The sequence below is a fragment of the Macrobrachium rosenbergii genome, chromosome 3 (assembly GCF_040412425.1).
Source record: "Macrobrachium rosenbergii isolate ZJJX-2024 chromosome 3, ASM4041242v1, whole genome shotgun sequence".
Taxonomy (NCBI): Eukaryota; Metazoa; Arthropoda; class Malacostraca; order Decapoda; family Palaemonidae; genus Macrobrachium; species Macrobrachium rosenbergii.
The window spans coordinates 39,643,370-39,662,251 of NC_089743.1; positions in this window are offsets into that span (position 1 = coordinate 39,643,370).

Consider the following 18,882-nt stretch of genomic DNA (forward strand, 5'->3'; position numbering starts at 1 on the left):
AAAAAATAAATTAACCAATTAATAAATGGATAAAGTGTAAGAAATTATTAAAATACAAAGAGACTTGCTATAGGATAGTAGTGCGTTGCATCTTCGAAAAGATCTTAGAAGTAAATTAACAACCTTTGCTTAGGAAAAAAACATCCTCATTCATAACACGAAAGAATATCAAGTTAGCTTTGAAAGCATTGCGGTTTGCCTTGGAATCAGGTGAGATTTGGCATTGCTGGAGTGCAATTCTTCATTTAGGAATGACATTTCAACTTGATGTCGCAGGAATTCTTGATAATGATCACGTTGTTCTTTTTTCCAAAGGTCATGCATGATAATTGTGCGTTGACATCTTAAGTAATGGTACGCTATTTGAGGATTTTAAAAGATGAAATATTCGTTTAGAAAATAGCACGTGGGAGCGTATCTTATTCTCGTTTATTTCTTCTTTATTTCTTGAAAAGCTGCTGAAGAAGGCTTTTGTGTTATATTTGCCATAGTTACCAATTCTCAAGTATCTTGTAGTCCGAGGGCCCATACAATCCCTAGCAAATTGTATTTGAGTTTATCATATATATATATATATATATATATATATATATATATATATATATATATATATATATATATATATATATATATATATATATATATATATATATATATATATATTATATATATATATATATATATATATATATATATATATATATATATATATATATATATATATATATATATATATATATATATATATATATGTGTGTGTGTATGTATGTATGTATGTATAACTGAATCACGAAAATATGGAACGTGATGAATATATAAATAAAGAAATCCACGAGGAAAAGGAAATAGGAGTGCTCCAGAAACAGCTAAGTAAAGGACGACAGACTGTCGAAAGGCCTCGCAGCACTCCAGTGTTTCCTTTCCTTCAAATGCACTTCACCTTTTATATATATATATATATATATATATATATATATATATATATATATATATATATATATATATATATATAAATATATATATATATATATATATATATGATATATAGTGTCAGTGTTTGTTCTTCAAATCAAAGATGATAGATATATATGTTGTATATATCTAAGGCACCATTATATATATATATATATATGGTCATGTCTGTTCTTATGTAATATCAAACCTGGTATATGTATGTATATTGTACCCATATATCTAGTGCACCATTTATATATATATGATATGTAGTGTCAGTGTCTGTTCTTTAAATCAAACCTGGTATCTATATGTATGATATTTGATTATATAAATATTACCATTTATTCAATAATTATATGTTACCTATAAAAAGCCAGACACCTGAACCCTCATCATATATAATATATATGGTATATATGATTTCTATAATATATAATAGTGATCCCTATAAACTTATCAATCATGAAAGAAATATAGATTAAGTTCGTTAATATATATGTATGTAAAATCTATATATATCACTCCATTAATATTATAAAAGTTCAATATATTTCTATTTATTTCATTTCCTATTATGTATTACTTCAATTATTGAAGGAAAACATCTCATTACCATCTATCTCTAATTCAAATCAAAATTACTGGTGGGTCATGAATGAAACTCTGATATAATATTTTAAATACAAAAATATATTTCTAAATTCAAATGATTATACATGATATTAACAGTCTCAGGAAATATATATATATTATTATAAATATTGGATTAAATCTGAATTAATCATCATCAAAATTAAATCATAAATTATTTATAATTAATCAAAAATTATTCAATATAAAATTTGAATATGTTAAATAACAAAACTTGATTGAAATAAAATATATATATGTAAATTATATTATGTATGTATGTATATAAAATAAAGCAAATAAATCAATCATATAAAAATATGGATATAAAAGACATATAAATATACTATAAGATTAAATATCAAATATGTAAAGCAAAAATTAAGGCAATATAAACACATCATATATATATATAAATATAAAATATTCTTCTAAATGATAAAGCATAAAACATATAACACTAAAAATATTAAAAATATGAAATATATATTTACATATAACCATACAAATATTTTTCTTATGTATGTATGTAAACCCAATAATATATATTATAATATATATATATGTATAAATTGCTTTGTGTTTTTAATCATATATATATATTACACGCACACTTAATAAAATACACTGTTCAGATAACTCAGACACATTTACTATATATATATATTAAACATATTAAATATATATGGTGACCATCGTCTATCAAAATATCAATTACATTAAAACGGGACATTAAAATCCCGATGCGATATATATATATATATATATATATAGAGAGAGAGATATATATAAAAAATATATATATTTCCGCATAGGATAATGGTCTCTGAGTGATACTCCTCTGTATCAGTGTTTTGATCGAGTCCCATAACGCCTTGTATATATAATGGAGATATATGATAGTCTCAGCAATTTTGAATATTGACTAACAAATATGCGCCCCTATAATCAGTGAACAAACGGCTCTCGGTCTCTCTCTCTACCTCAAGTAATAGTTTTCTACTTTGCAAACCATTTTTACTTGATAATAATTCTTTTACCGGGACGGTATACTTATTATCAACACAAAATCATACAGTTATACACAACTTGCACATATTAAACACGGGGAGATTGACTGCATTATGAAAACGTTTGTAGCATAAGAATATATATGAATCACGGTATATGATAAATATCATATATATATATATATATATATATATATATATATATATATATATATATATATATATATATATAGTATATATAACAAAATTATAAAATGTCCATATTTTGGAAGTGGAGACATATAAGTAACTTACCTCCTAACCCTTTTTTCATTTATTATTGAGTGAAAAAGATATATGATCAATCAAAAAATATACATTAGAAAACTTGTACCTAAAGGAATAAGAGTATTCTGAAGATTTTAGAAAAATTAGTCTCCCGCTCATGCTAAGAACTCGAACAAGGTAAAATCGTCTTAAATTATAGAGTAAAGAAGTTTTAGCACTGGAATTTTATATCAAATCCCAAAGTTACGGGATTTTTTTAATCTCTTTATCTAAGGTATCTGGAATATCGTATGGATATTTTCACGTGTAAAATCTTGGAGGCAAGAGCACTTTACCCAGGGGAGAGAGAAAGAGAGAGAGAGAGAGAGACAGAGAGAGAGAGAGAGAGAGAGAGAGAGAGACAGAGAGAAAAAAATCTGCAAAAGCAACATTTTACCGAGCATGTCAATAGTTTTTGCAACTAACTTTAGATCAGTGTTCAGGTGGAATGCAGTGAATGGTCATCTTTAAATAAACAAAGAACTATTTGATGTTGACGCCTCCGGTTACAGTAAAACCTAGATCAGCGGTGTAACCAGTTGCAAGTGTTTTGCCTTTAAGGGCAGAGAAAGGGAGGAGGAAGAAGCTAGGGATAGAGAAGATAGCTGATGACTGATAGAGTAAATATAAGAATAAATAAATAGAGCCAGTATTTCAAATTAATATAACCCCATTTTCAGTATTTAAAACTACTTTTTTCTTTTCTTTCATTTTTGCCTTCGTATGCACATTTCTGAACTTAGCTCATCGTGAAAGCCTTCCAGATTTACCATGCTTATGAAATAGCTGTTTCACCGTGAAGTTTCATTTAATCCTTAGATGCAACCCAGAGCAGACTCTCAGGTTCAGTTAACATTTCTATCTACAGCTTTGGATTGTGACCTTGTGGCCTTCGGCTAACTGGACCTCCAAAATCCAAAGTAAACAAAATCTTAAGAGCACCTGAACTATTAACTAGCCTGTGAGTTGCTCGTTGCTAGATGAGGTGGGTAGCTACTGTTCAGTTGAACTGGAATAGGAGAGAGAAATGAGGTTGTGCCCTTGGGTGAATGAATTCTGACAGTACTTGAAAAATATCTGGCCATAGCTAAGTATATTCATCAGTTCTTACCAGTAATTACATTCGGTGATTAATATTTCAGTTCTTGCATAAAAACACACACACACACACACACACACACACACACACACATATATATATATATATATATATATATATATATATATATATATATAGAGAGAGAGAGAGAGAGAGAGAGAGAGAGAGAGAGAGAGAGACATCAAGGCTAAATGGAGAGGCACACAAACAATCAACACCTTTTGATTGTGCTGACGGCGTTCCGCGACAATCCATTGCATTTTCAAAGCTGCAGTGACATATGATTTTGTTTAATAAAAAAGGAACGTCACTACATAAAATTATAAAGATAAAAATAAAACAAAATTAAAAATATTAAAAATACATTTCTTAAAATATCTTAAACCTATCCAGTACATGACTAAAAAGTGACAAAACATAAAAAGGTAAAACTGGTCGAAAGTAAACAGAACAGCGGAGAAATTACAAAATAAACAAAGGTGTGGGAGACGTCTGGCCATTTAACGATGGAACGAGTGCTTTAATGAAAATTGACTCTAAAGTCGTAAGTTCTTCTTCGTGTTGTGCTGAGGCTATTATTTAAAAGTTTTTCATATCAATCTGAGTGGTTTCTTAGGCCTGGACAATCCGCATCCCGTCCTATAACTGACGCCCTGATGACTACAGACTAGGACTTTCAGTAGCCGTCTCATACATCCAACGTAGGTTCCCAGCCGCACTTGGGACAAGTATATTTATAAATGATGTTAGATGTTAGTGACGGGCACAGTCTATCCTTAGATCTGAAAAGAGACCCGAGCGTTGGAGCGTTTTTCGGAATAAGTTTAATATTTTCAAACGGAAAATCTTTGCTAATGATCTTTATAACTTTTTTGCGGAAAACATCGTTGAAAAGGAAGGGAAATTTAGCGTAGTTTTCTAGTTTGGGAACATCATAAATGGCATGTGGCTCACTAAAATTCATATCCAACAATTTTCTCAAAATTCTGTAAAAATGTTTTTAGAGGAAAACAATATTATTTCTAAAAAAAAAACCTGTCCAGGAACTCAATTTCGCTGTGGAAGCCTCTTCGTTTTAATTGTCTAAGGAATCTGTTAACTCGGTCTTCTATTGTAATAATGTCATGTAACCTGGGTGTTCCCATTTCCCGAAACTTGTTATCGTCGTTCAGTATCACAGTCATTTTATTTATGTAACCCTGTTTGCTCAAAATGACAGTTCCCTTACCGTCTTCAGCGAGGTTTTAAAGTAAAGTCAGATCTTTTCTAAGGAAAGGAAGCCAGTTCGTCTTAGCATTGTTGAATACCTGATGAGCCAAGGATGAGAGCTGGAAAGTACAGGTTCAGTATTGTTACCGCAAGGAAATTTGGTAAATTTCTGAAATAAAATTTCTGATGGTGGGAAAAAGTGATGCAATTTAGGTTTATAACACGGGAGGCAAAAGTCCAGGCCCAAAGACAAGAGAAATTCTTCTCTTTTAGACAACACCAGACAAGAAAATTTAAAAACTGAGTTGATATCCTTATTAAAAACAGGCAAGGAAATACCCAGACGAACTGGACTCCTTTCATTTAAAAAGAAGTTCTGACTTCACTTTAAAGCCTCGCGAAAGAAGATATCATCATTACACGTCCGGACAAAGGTAAGGAAACTGTCATTTTCAGTAAACAGGATTACATGAATAAAATGACTGTGATAATCTCTCTCTCTCTCTCTCTCTCTCTCTCTCTCTCTCTCTCTCTCTCTCTCTCTCTCTCTCAATGTTTTAATTTTAAAATTAGCATGGTGGAATAAGAAATTTCTCTCTCTCTCTCTCTCTCTCTCTCTCTCTCAATGTTTTAATTTTAAAATTAGCATGGTGGAATAAGAAATTTGCTCTCTCTCTCTCTCTCTCTCTCTCTCTCTCTCTCTCGTGATTCATTCTATTTACGATAATTATTGCAATACAGATATCTAGGAATTACATCACTTACACCCAAAATTAAGAAATCACTCCAGGGAAAGTTTCATTTGCCTAAAGGCGAAAGGCAAAACGAAAAGAAAACTCTCGCAGCTGAAATATAGCCATTATGAAATGCCAAGGTCTGAAAACAAGAGCTACTTTAGAGCGCGCTTCCACACTATCAGATTCTCAGCGTTTCAGGTCAAAGGTATATCTCCACTCCTTTGGGACTTGGGCTTAAAGGGAGTGTACTAAATGTTTCAGTACAAAATATTTTGCAGTAGGATTTAACCTTCATGCAGGGGTAGGCTGAAAGGAAATGTACAAAACGCTTTCACGTCTAATCCTTTGCATTAAGGTTTAACATTGACACACAGGTCTCGAAATGGCAGTAGATACATTAATTTGAAGTTATTCGCACTGGTAATGAGTTATGTAAACGTCATTCACTTACAGGAATTTTTCTCAAATTCATATACATATATATATGTGTGTGGATATATATATACATATATATTATATATATGTATATATATATATATATATATATATATATATATATATATATATATATATTTTTATATATATATATATATATATATATATATATATATATATATATATATATATGTATGTGTGTGTGTGTGTGTGTGTGTGCAGAATGTACTTGTGTCTATTTGTGATGCAGGAGAGATTCACTTTAATAATGGAATGCAGTTTAACGCATGCAGTAGGCTGCAAATTTGAAAACCTGTTTCCCTTTTATACAGAACAAAATACGGTACATTATACATCAGAATTCGAAGGAAAAGTAAGCGAACACAATAACAGTTGTATACATGATGGATACTGTTTTTAATCCTGTTCTTTTTATTGAATTTCCTTTTTTGAGGATTATGAACAAAATCCTTTTTCATTTCCGCTCATCTGCATTAAACGCGAAAGTGTTTTTTTTTTATTTCCGGGATTCTAAGTCGATGTTTGTAGAGATTTATGCGTGCTGACTTTACAAAGACTTTTATAGAAGATTTCATAAGTGAGATGCCACCATTGCAACTCTCGCTGTGCACTGTAGGCATTACTTAAATGTTCTATGTAGAGTCCCTTCGGCCCCTAGCTGCATTCATTTTACTGTACCTCTGTTCATATTCTCTTTCTTCCATCTTACTTCCTACCCTAACAATTGTTTCGTAGTTCAACAGCAAGGTTTTCCTCCTGTTACACCTTTAAAAGCTTTTTACTCTCAATTTACTTCAGGAAAATGACCTTATAGGTCCTAGCGCTTGGCCTGTGGCCTAAAGTTTATATTCCACTCAAATACGTAAGATTTTAGTGTATATTAACAAATGCTCAATTAGCAATACTGCTCGAGTTTATCAATGTATGCTCTTTACCCTGGATGAATACTAATATTTCCTAGTCTTTTGGCTGATAAACAATATATTATAAAAACTTCCATTTAAGCAGAAATAGATATTGCTAAAGAGGGGAATTGTAAAGATTTAAAGAACTAGTTTATAATCAAATTTGCTTCACCTAAGATTTTAATTAAGTAGAATCAGGGACCTACATGAAAGCTTTTTCTGCCATTGTTTGGAAGCTTGAGCTACAAGTCAGTGGCCCCTGTAGACTTGTTCCATATGAATAGGGTCTATCTTCTGAACAATAATTATAATTATTATAACAATAATAATAATACGGATATGGCTCAAATGAAGTAACACAAATATGGCCAAAGTTTGAAAAACAAAAGACTTCATGGGTTCATTCGAAACCCATTTCTGATTATGAGCGTCCTTATAAAAACCTCATTTGCAAGAAAGCAACTTATAAATGCTTCCATGAATAAAAAATAAACCTTGACGTGTTAGGATTTTTCTTCATAAATTCTTAAAAGACAATCAAATTGGAAACAAAGATTTGACTGTGAGCATTGGTAAAAACCAAATTTTAAAAAAACGGCAAATAAAAAATAAACACTATAAAAAACCATTTCATTTCATTTTGTATATAAATAGCAGTCCGGAAAAGTTTTTTTTTATTATAAGACTTTCATAACTCTCATTTGTTTCATTGTGTATCCATGAAATATGAAAATCCATCATTTAGGAGCTGTACCATAGTCAGCAGTTGGAGGTTTTCCCAGAGATGTCCAATGAGGTCTTATACTGGAAATGAGCTTTGGGTCATTACTTTCGCAATACTTTTCGAAAACATCATCGTTTATAAAGAACAGAGAGTTTCTTTATTCACGGGAACTAAATTGAAGCCCTTTTTGTGAATGTAAAATGAGTAAACTTAATATATTTTGATTTAATGAACTGGTTTTCATCCTCTGCTTAATTTTTCGCACAACGATAGTGTCAATACATTAATTAGGACTCTATCGTGAAATGTAGAAAGTAAAATGGATTTGAGTAATTACAAAATCAGATCTCATCTGACGTTGTTACGTTAATGTCAACAACAGAGACCAAATGGATGAAAGCCATTTTGAAAAAAAATATCTTTTGGAGTGAAAGACATCACTAATTATCTGCCCTTTATACTGAATGGAATGTCTCATATCAAGTCCCATTCTTCGGTTAATTATCAGTGCTATTCTCAGCCTAATTACAGCAGTAGCTCCAGAAACATATCTAGTTTGAAGTGATGATCCAAAAGTTACAACTCGTGCATTTTAAAAGACTATACAGATTCCCAAGTTAAAATTAACTCGGCATTTAGAAAATGAAAATACTTTACCCATTACACAATTTCTACTTTCAATTGCATAGGAAATATTCGCTAAAAAACAGAAAGAGACTTAAAGAAAAATTATTGCGAGAATATTGAAGTATCTTCCTAAATGCTAGAATATGATATAACTTCATCATTAAGAGAAATACCAAAGTATCTTTTCTGCTGCCGGAAAGGTATATAACTTGATCTTTAAAAATATGAATACTTTGTAGTAAAACAATATTTTCTCCATCTTCAAAAATGACATGTAGATATACATTCCACAAAATATACCTGAAGAATTTTTTAAACAAATCATTTCCTAATCTTAAGTAAAATCAAAATTGATTACAACTCGAGAAAGATGCTAACATACCAACATTAATTCTTAAAGTTTCGATAATAAATCATTTCTTACCAGAAGACATTTCTTACTGGTGCGTGACAGAATCTGCATGTTATTACACCAGTGCAAGTCGCGGCTTCAATTACGCCTTAATTAGTACGAGTACCACCCACAGCGCTATGCTTTCAATGCTTCTAATTAACAGAGCTATACGTGTCATTTGAAGCATACAAGAAGCATACGTGTAATAAACACGAGACGGCCTTAAACCGAGTGCTCTCTCAGTTCGCTCGTTCTCCATTTCATAATCAAGTATGCATGTGTATGAGTATTATTGAATGTTCTCATTCCTAATGGTCTTGCATACGATAAAAAAAAAAAAAAAATATATCTATCAAAAAAAATATATATATATATATATATATATATATATATATATATATATATATATATATATATATATATATATATATTGATACGTGGGTCATTTGGCTAATTAAATTAATTTGTAATATCTTGGATTTGTCTAGCCTTGCTTTGCCTAAGACCCACGCAATCCTGTCAATTTAGGCTAAAAGTTACCTAAAAAAAAAGACAGATAAATAATACAATTAGATCAGGTCGCCACCTGAGACTAGAGTTACTGAATATAGAGATTTATTCTGGACCACATGAATTAAATCAACAACAGTACTCAAAACAAGTAGTTTCAACAAAGTAAAATAAAGGTGTGAACTGATTCCTTACGGGAGCTAACACCAGCCCTGACTTAATCCCACTTTGGACATAAAATATCTTAACATCAAGTATGAATAACACAACGGATCGGGGCCTCTTGTGACGCTTCTATAGGGCAAATTGCTGCAATCGCGTGAATTGAGGCTCTTGGCACCAAGGATGCTAATTCTTCTCCTAACAAGAGGATGGCCAGGTCCAAGGTGTACACAATTCTGGAAGAGACGTATCCAGATAACGCTCCTGTACTACAGAAACTCTCACTTGTCTTTAATCAATTGCAAGGGATAAATCTTAGATCAAGAATATTACTTTAACACCATGGAGGATAACTTATGCAATCCCACTAGGTAACAGTAGTTGTACTTAATATATTTAATTTCATAAATGAGATATGGTTTTACTAGGATTTTCTTAGTCAGTGACCGTTTACTAGAGGAACACTTAAAACACGAAAAATGAGAGTTGTAGTCGAAGGGAAAGAAACTGGGAGTAATTGTCAAATCCGACTTACCGCTGGGATAGATAATGCAGTGATCAGTTGCATCAAAAGTCCTTGGTCCGCTGGAATAGCAATCCTCCCCCCACGTTCGAAAGGACAGAGACAAAGGGGCTTAAGTGGACTGCCTGGGGTAACTTGGGTCGCGACTGGTCTCGGCTCCTCCCACAAGCCAACTTGGCTTGGACGTAGGTATCGTCTGGAAAATGACAAATGCTCACCAATACAAAAGGTCATAGAAAACTGAGCTTAAGGTACAGTCTATCTAAGGTTTGTCTTAGCAAAACCTAGCGCGTCTTATATCCCCCAAAACTAAAATTCTTCCCCCTCTGACGGTTGAGATCTATTCAAAACAACTCCTGCTATTTCCAGCTCCCTTGTCTCTTGTGAGAGGTCTCTCCTCTATTTCGAACAAGGCAGAGGGGGTCGAACAGCTAATATTTATTATATATATATATATATATATATATATATATATATATATATATATATATATATATATATATATATATATATATGTATACATATATATACATATATACATACATACATACATATATTGATAGACTTATCATATGCAAGACCATTACAGATGAGAACATTTATACCTATATAAAGTATATTTAATCATAACCGTGCTGTTTATAAAGGTCTTTTAAATGGGTACATATTTCTTTTATTAACTATAAAAGTTAGGTAGCTAACATTTTTTTTTCTCTTTCGTAAAGTATGGGGTGAGAATCTGTTAGTCTTTTTTCTTTCTCTCTCTCTCTCTCTCTTCTCTCTCTCTCTCTCTCTCTCTCTCTCTCTCTCTATATATATATATATATATATATATACATATATATATATATATATATATATATATATATATATATATATATATATATATATATATATATATATATATATATATAGATGTGTGTGTGTTTTTTCAGCAGAGTTTCTCTCTTTCACAATTTTTGTTGTAGGCAATCGCCTTTGTGGCATTGACTTCTTTGATGCACAATTTTTTATATTTCCTTACTTCTGTTTCCAATAATTCTTCGAAGTTCTGGATAAGTACAGAGAGTCGTGGTTTATTCTCCATTTATTGCTACGGTCCCGTTTCGCCAAATCTAAGGCTTTTTCGCGCAAGAGCTAATGAATACTGACATCCTCCGTTCTATTTATACCGGCAGGATTGGTTAGTGGGCGGGGGGCCGTTGCCATATTCATGGTTACAATTTTGATTTACAAAGAGGTGGTTAGTTGTTTACATGATATTTACATAATGTGTTATTACATGGAAAAACTATGCCTAAAGTATTGGTTCTACATTCCATTTCTACATCTTATAGTATTATCCCTAATAAAATTATTGATTTCTCCGTGTGTGGAGTTCTGGCGTGGCTCCACTCTGTTTTGTTGACCTTAACCTTGGATTCCTCTTCTCTGCCGAGCAGTCGGCAACGAATGGTCACCTTCTGTTTGCGTATTTGAACTTGGTTTGCTTCTTCGCTGCCGTCTGCTCGACAGAGAAGAGGGACTCAAGGTCAAGGTCAACAAAGCAGAGTGGAGCAACACCAGAAAAGCACACACGAAGAAATCAATAATTTTTGGGGGATATAAGATGTAGAATGTAGACCCAATATTGTAGCATAGTTTTACCATTTAATATCATATTATGTAAACAACTAACCACCTCGTTGTAAATGTCAAACCAAAATTGTAACCAAGAAGTATGGCAAACCGCACCCCAACCCCGCTCCTTCATCCAATCCTGCCGGTATATAAATAGAGCAGGAGGACGCCTTATGTATTGGTTCTTGCGTGAAAAAAAACATTACATTGAAAACAAGACCGTAACAATAAATGGAAATACACCACGACTCTGTATACTGATCCAGAACTTCGAAACATTATTGAAAAGAGAATAACTGGAAATATGAAAAAGATATCAATATCAAAAGGTCCTAGTAAAGGTATTGAATTACTACAAAAACACATAACACACACATTTTTAACATACATGTATATATATATATATATATATATATATATATATATATATATATATATATATATATATATATATATATATATATATTGATTATATATGTATACACACACATATGTATATATATATATATATATATATATAAAACATATATATATATATATATATATATATATATATATATATATATATATATATATATATATATATATATAAGCATGTTAGCTACCTAACCTTTAGAATTAATAAGACAAATATGACCCCATTTACTAGAGCTCTATAAACAGCAGGCTATAAATCACCGGTTTCCGAAACCTATAAAACTCAATTTCCTTGATGGCATCGCATTTCATCTAAAGACCTGGGAAGCAGCAAAAGAAATCTTTGTCGTTCTTCCTTGTTACCTACGTCTATTCAATTTTATTTGTTTTTTTTACTTATTTATTTTTCGTCAGTTATTTTTACGGAATAGTAAAAAGTATCTTCAGACTTTACCTGTCTTTTTCCTCAGCGAATCTGCGGACACAAAAGCAGTTATCAGTTTTATTGCGTCATTTTGGTTGTGTACATATTTCTGTACATTGCAAACTATGTTGGATGCCCAATGAAATTAGTACGTCGCTCTATTTGTTATTTAGATTGTTATGACCTCTCTTCGGGTTTTGTAAACAGTGTCATTCTTTGACACATTTTTCATTGGCACTCAATTTACAGCACGTTTCTCCTTCACAACGAACTTGTAAATAAGGAAATACACAAATATGAGGAGTTTTAAGATTCACTCACGAAGACACACACACACACACATGTACGCTGTGTGTGTATGCGTGTGTAAATTAACGTTTGGTGTGCGTGACAATGTCTTCACATTAAACCAACTGGAGATATTTAAGATTCATAATAGTATATTTCTGTGAGTCATTTTCGAATAAACTAAAAACTTCAGCTGAAAAGTCGTAAGATATATTCATATAAAAGAATTCTATTCATTTTCAAAGGGTTCTAGCAGGTCATAATATGGGCTCTCTGCAAAACCGTTTTCGCTTTTTATTTTCTAAAACATCATATCAAACCAGCTTTCTTTTTTCAGTGTTATTAAAAGGTAATTTCAGCATATGAATAATTGTTTTGTATTTTAACTGACACTCGAGAAGAGAAACACTAACAGACATTTAAGAGTAAGAAGAAATTAAGAACGTTTAATAAGCGTGCACGTCCTGATTCAGAATTACCTAGAGCATAAATTTTCACATTTTCGGAACTTCAAAGTTCCCTGATCAAAGGCCCACAGCCAGTGCATGAAATTAATCACTTCAACAGAATATTTCTTAGATGAAATTTTGCGAACTGTCCTTTCACTGAGGAAGATGAATCTGCATGTATGTGAATAACTTGAAGTTTCTTATGATTAGACGAATATTATCGGATGAAAATATGTTTGTAAAATGCTTATTTGTATTCGTTTACTGTTTTATAGTAATATATGTCGATAATAATAATATTTATTCATATAAGATGGGAGAGACTGTCCTGAATTTGGCCTTTTATATCCTTCTCCAGTCTTAAATATCGATTGTAGTGAAGCAAAAATATTCACACAAACTGATCTTATGGTGCACATGCACCTAATTTTCTCTATATTAAAATCATTATGTTCCTCACGAAAACGCTAGGGCTTTTGAAATTGATTTAATGATAAATAGAAGCCTCTGCTGCTTCCTTATAAATTGCTTTCATGCTCATTCACTGACGCACGTTCATGTTTTCACAGAATCCGTATCCGTGGAAGTATTGGGAAACTTAAGATTGAGGGCTGCATTAACTCTTCTCTCTCTCTCTCTCTCTCTCTCTCTCTCTCTCTCTCTCTCTCTCTCTCTCTCTCTCTCTCTCTCTCTTCGTGTTATACAAAACCTTCTTCAGAAATGATTTACGACCTCCAAAGAAAATGTTCAAATGACTAACTGCCAATAAAGTCCGATATTGACGGTGGCAGCAATAGTTAACCAGAAACCAATGAAGAAAATTGCATTTTCCTTCCTTTTTTGAAGTTATTGGGATTTTTCAAGGATCATATTCAATTTATAACATATCTTTAACTCATTACATTCAAAAAAGGCCTGTGCGAATGTTTTCGATTATAGAATCGTGAACATACAGGCAAATTTTATTAATATTGTATTGAATTAGAGAAATGTTAGAAACTGAATTTTTTTATAATGTAAGAGTAAAATTATATATATATATATATATATATATATATATATATATATATATATATATATATATACACATATATATATATATATATATATATATATGTATGTGTATATATATGTGTATATATGTGTGTGTGTGTGTGTGTGTGTGTGTGTGTGTGTGTGTGTGTGTCTTCCCCTGAGTACACTTATCCACAGACGAATAATATTCAGGCTTTGTCAATTAGGCCAAAGTTCTCCAAGAAGAATTCGCTGTCATCCGACCCGCGACATTCGCACAACAGATGGCGCCCAGATCTAGGCGAGAGAATGAAGTTCCTCACCTCCTTTATAGCAGCGTTATGGCCCATTCCCGAGACCCTCAGGATTTGCCAGGGATTAGACGCAGATATAATTTTCAGCTCTCGAGAAGTCCCCTCTGACTCCTGCTTTCAAGGAAAGGAAAAGGCAGCGTTATGTTACGTGGCGTTTCTCCCTTTTTGCAGGTTTTCTTTTTATACCTTGGATTTTTTGATGAGAATTTATTTATGTCATTATAAATATGGTTTAAGATTAATCTTGAATTATTACTGCCCCGTAGGAAGATAGTGCGTCAGGGCACCCCCCGCGGTGCACTGTACTGTAGGTAATACTTAGGTTCTTGGCAGCGGTCCTTTGGCCCCTAGCTCCAACCCTTTTCATTCCTTTAAACGCACCTCCGTTCATATTCTCTTTCTTCCACCATAATTTCCACCATCTCCTGACAATTATTTCATAGTGGAACTGCGAAGTTTTCCTCTTGTTACATCTTTAAAACCTTTCAACTCTCAGTTTTCCTTTCAGTACTGAATGACCTCATTATAGGTCAAAGTGCTTGGCCATTGTCCTAAATTTTATATTCCATTCCAATCTTAAATTGTTCTCCTGCCTCGGTTTCTTTATTTTTTCATCTATAATTATTTATACTTAATTCTCCTTGCCTATCTGTCTGTCTGTATCACTCCCCAGTAGCCTTTGAGGTCATCAATTACTCCGTCCCCCATTTCATCTTAACTTTGATGATATTCTTGTTATTTTCATCTTTCTCTTATTTATTTTTTATTTTTTTTTGTTTTTCCAAGTTTTGCTCGTCCATCTCACTGCCTCTCCACTTCCATTTCATTCTTTTTCTTTCCTCTCTGAGGCACGTAGAAAAACATCTTTAACCTCTTGCCATAAAAGCAAGCTCGCCTTCCATTGAACGAGCAAAGAAGAAAATATATTATTTTCATACCTTTCTTTTCATACCTACCTCTTCTTCTCGAGTGATAGAGCATATTATTATTTAAGCCAAAATACAATTTCCTACACGGTGTGTTGTTGTCTAATATCAGGTTAAACACTACTCAGTTCGCTAGGAGTTTTATCTTGGCCGCAACTAAAACGTAGAATAGTTTGTCTACTGCATTTGTGGAATTTCTAGTCTCCAAATATATAATGGTGGAGCAAATTCATTCCTGCTCTCTGCTGTCTCGCTTTTATTTTCTGTTCCATCACATTATTTATTTATCACCTTTTCCTGTAACTGGTTTCTCTCTTTTGGACGATTTCCCTTTGGATTCCTCTTTGGTTGTAGTCTGTTGACTTTGTCCATAAGGGTTTCGGCTGAAGATTTTAAGAAAGAGGGCAGGTTTTACTGTGAGCAAGCCTTTATCCTATTAATTAAGTTTTGAATAATAAAAAAGGAATAGCAAGGCGTTTGGCTATAAATAACACCCTCCCCAATATAAACATACTAAAGGCTCAGTTTAAAAAAATTAAGTTTAAAAAAGACAGATATGAGAGAGAGAGAGAGAGAGAGAGAGAGAGAGAGAGAGAGAGAGAGAGAGAGAGAATGGGGATGGAGATTGTGGAGGAGAAGGGGTGGGGAACACATTAGATTATCAAGATATTTCCGTTGTTCCCACGTATACGAAATTAAACGCCATACTCATATGCTACGGCCTTCCCCAACGCCAAATCAAAGTCCTTCGAAAAGAAGGCATCGTGCTTACCCCATATAAAAATGGGAAAAAGGACGTTAAAACGAAGAAGAACTCATATACGTGACAGAAAAACTTTCAAAAACATTCCTTTGAAATCTAACATTCCATAAAGGAAGATAAACAACTTCTATTAAAAAACGTTTCACTGAACTAAAATAAACTAAAAAAAATAAAGAATGGACCATTTGCCAAACGTTGGATCCCTAATTGCTTTCCGGGTTATAAAGGTTTATGCACTTTGATGGAAAAAGTAAAGGGGGATAAAGAGTGAGCATGTGCAACGGATTGGTAAAAAGGCGAGAATATAAAAGAGCATTTGGCTGTAAAAATAGAAAGATTGGCCGCCAAGAAACAAATATCTATAATAAAAGGAGAAAAAGGAAACCATTTTTAAAGTGGATGTTTGTCTATGCAAGATATGACATAGTTTATGACTGCATTGTTTTATAATAATAATAATAATAATAATAATAATAATAATAATAATAATAATAATAATAATAATAATAATAATAATAATTTTACAATGGTAGTGCTTTTACAGCTCTCCAGGTTGAAAAATTTACTCAAGAACATTAGATTTTTCTCTTGCATTCTATAAGCATTTCAAAACAGAAATAAATTGTCTATGAATAGAAAGGCAAATAAAAAACGCAGCAGATTAGAATAATTTCTGCTACATAAATATTTCAAGAAATAAGGCAAAAGTTACAATAAAAAAATATAATTAACAATTAAAATATAATCTAACCTCTTCTCACAACATGCACACACACAAACGAAGTAACCCCACGTTCAAAAATAGGAACGTTTCACCAACGCGCGTGCGCAGGCTGAGAGGGAAGAAAATTTCGCACCTTTTGAGAATAATAATATTTGAGTCTCAATACGCATCGAAAAGGATTTCCCCGTCTCTAACAAGGTGACACACTGGCCCAGCAGGTGGATGGACGCACCTATTTCGACTTTCCAGGAACCTATTACGGATTTCCTGCGAGATACTTACCTTCTTTTCGGGTTTTGTGGCGTCGCCTGTGGTGTTTTCATTTCATATAATTCCTGATTTAAGGGACACTTGTTAGTCTGACTATATTTTGACTTCTTCGTTTGTCAGGTTTTGATGGGACGATTCGAAAAGAACTGTCATCATTTTTGCTTTTTTATATTATTTGAGGAACGATTGTTGATTCCTTTAAGTAATATTTTTTTTTTATTTTCTCTTTTCACACACAAATAAATATCTATATATTGATGTATGTTACGTTTGTAGATACTATAAGTGTGGATGCCAAAATCGCTGCATATAGAAAACAATTACTTTTATTTTTGTTCAATTTTAAAGGAACACTTTGGTAACGTCAAGTCAATTTGTTTTTTTTTCTGTTCACATTCAAATAAATATCTATTATGCTGATATGTGTGATACAGATGTCAATATCGCTTCTTGTGGAATACAGACCGCACAATCAAAATCATATTACATTTGCACGTGCGATCAAAATTATAAATGTTCAGCGCATTTTGCCATAACTAATTTGTTTCCTTACAAAAGACATATATTAAAATATTTCATATCAATAGTAAACATGGTTCACCAGAAATAATGATTAACATATACCTAATATATCATGTTATGAATTTCAGTATTATTCTATAGCATATATATATATATATATATATATATATATATATATATATATTTATATATATATATATATATAACTGAATCTATGGAAATGATATATAAATAAAGATTTAATAAAAATAATGATTAACATAGTCCTTTAATTCATTGATGACGTGAATTCATATCGAATTTATTTATGAATAAAGACAAAAACCAAATTTAAACTGCTAAGTAAAAACAGACAGAATGCCTTTGTATTATATATATATATATATATATATATATATATATATATATATATATATATATATATATATATAGTGTGTGTGTGTGTGTGTGTGTGTGTGTGTGTGTAGTGTGTGTGTGTGCCTTTTCCCATTTTTTGAGCAAAAATAAGCAACGAAATAAAGCAAACCAAAGAAGTTGAACAAATTTCATTAAAAAAACGGCTCTCGTTCCATCGAACTTTAATAAGAACAGAGGCTGGGGATTCACACATACAATAAAAGTTGCTTTTTGAAGTTCTCCTCCTCCACCTGCACAGTTCGTCTGAAGATGAATCTTGCCAGATATCTGACTCTTGTACTTTTCCCTATTTGTTTACTTTTCAGTATTGAGTCGAATGTATACTGTCATGTAAATGTTGTCCTTTCTATTTATTTATTGGCAACACAGTATTGAGTCGAATTATTAAGATATACATATGTCATATAAAATACTGTATATATATATATATATATATATATATATATATATATATATATATATATTAATATATATTTATATATATA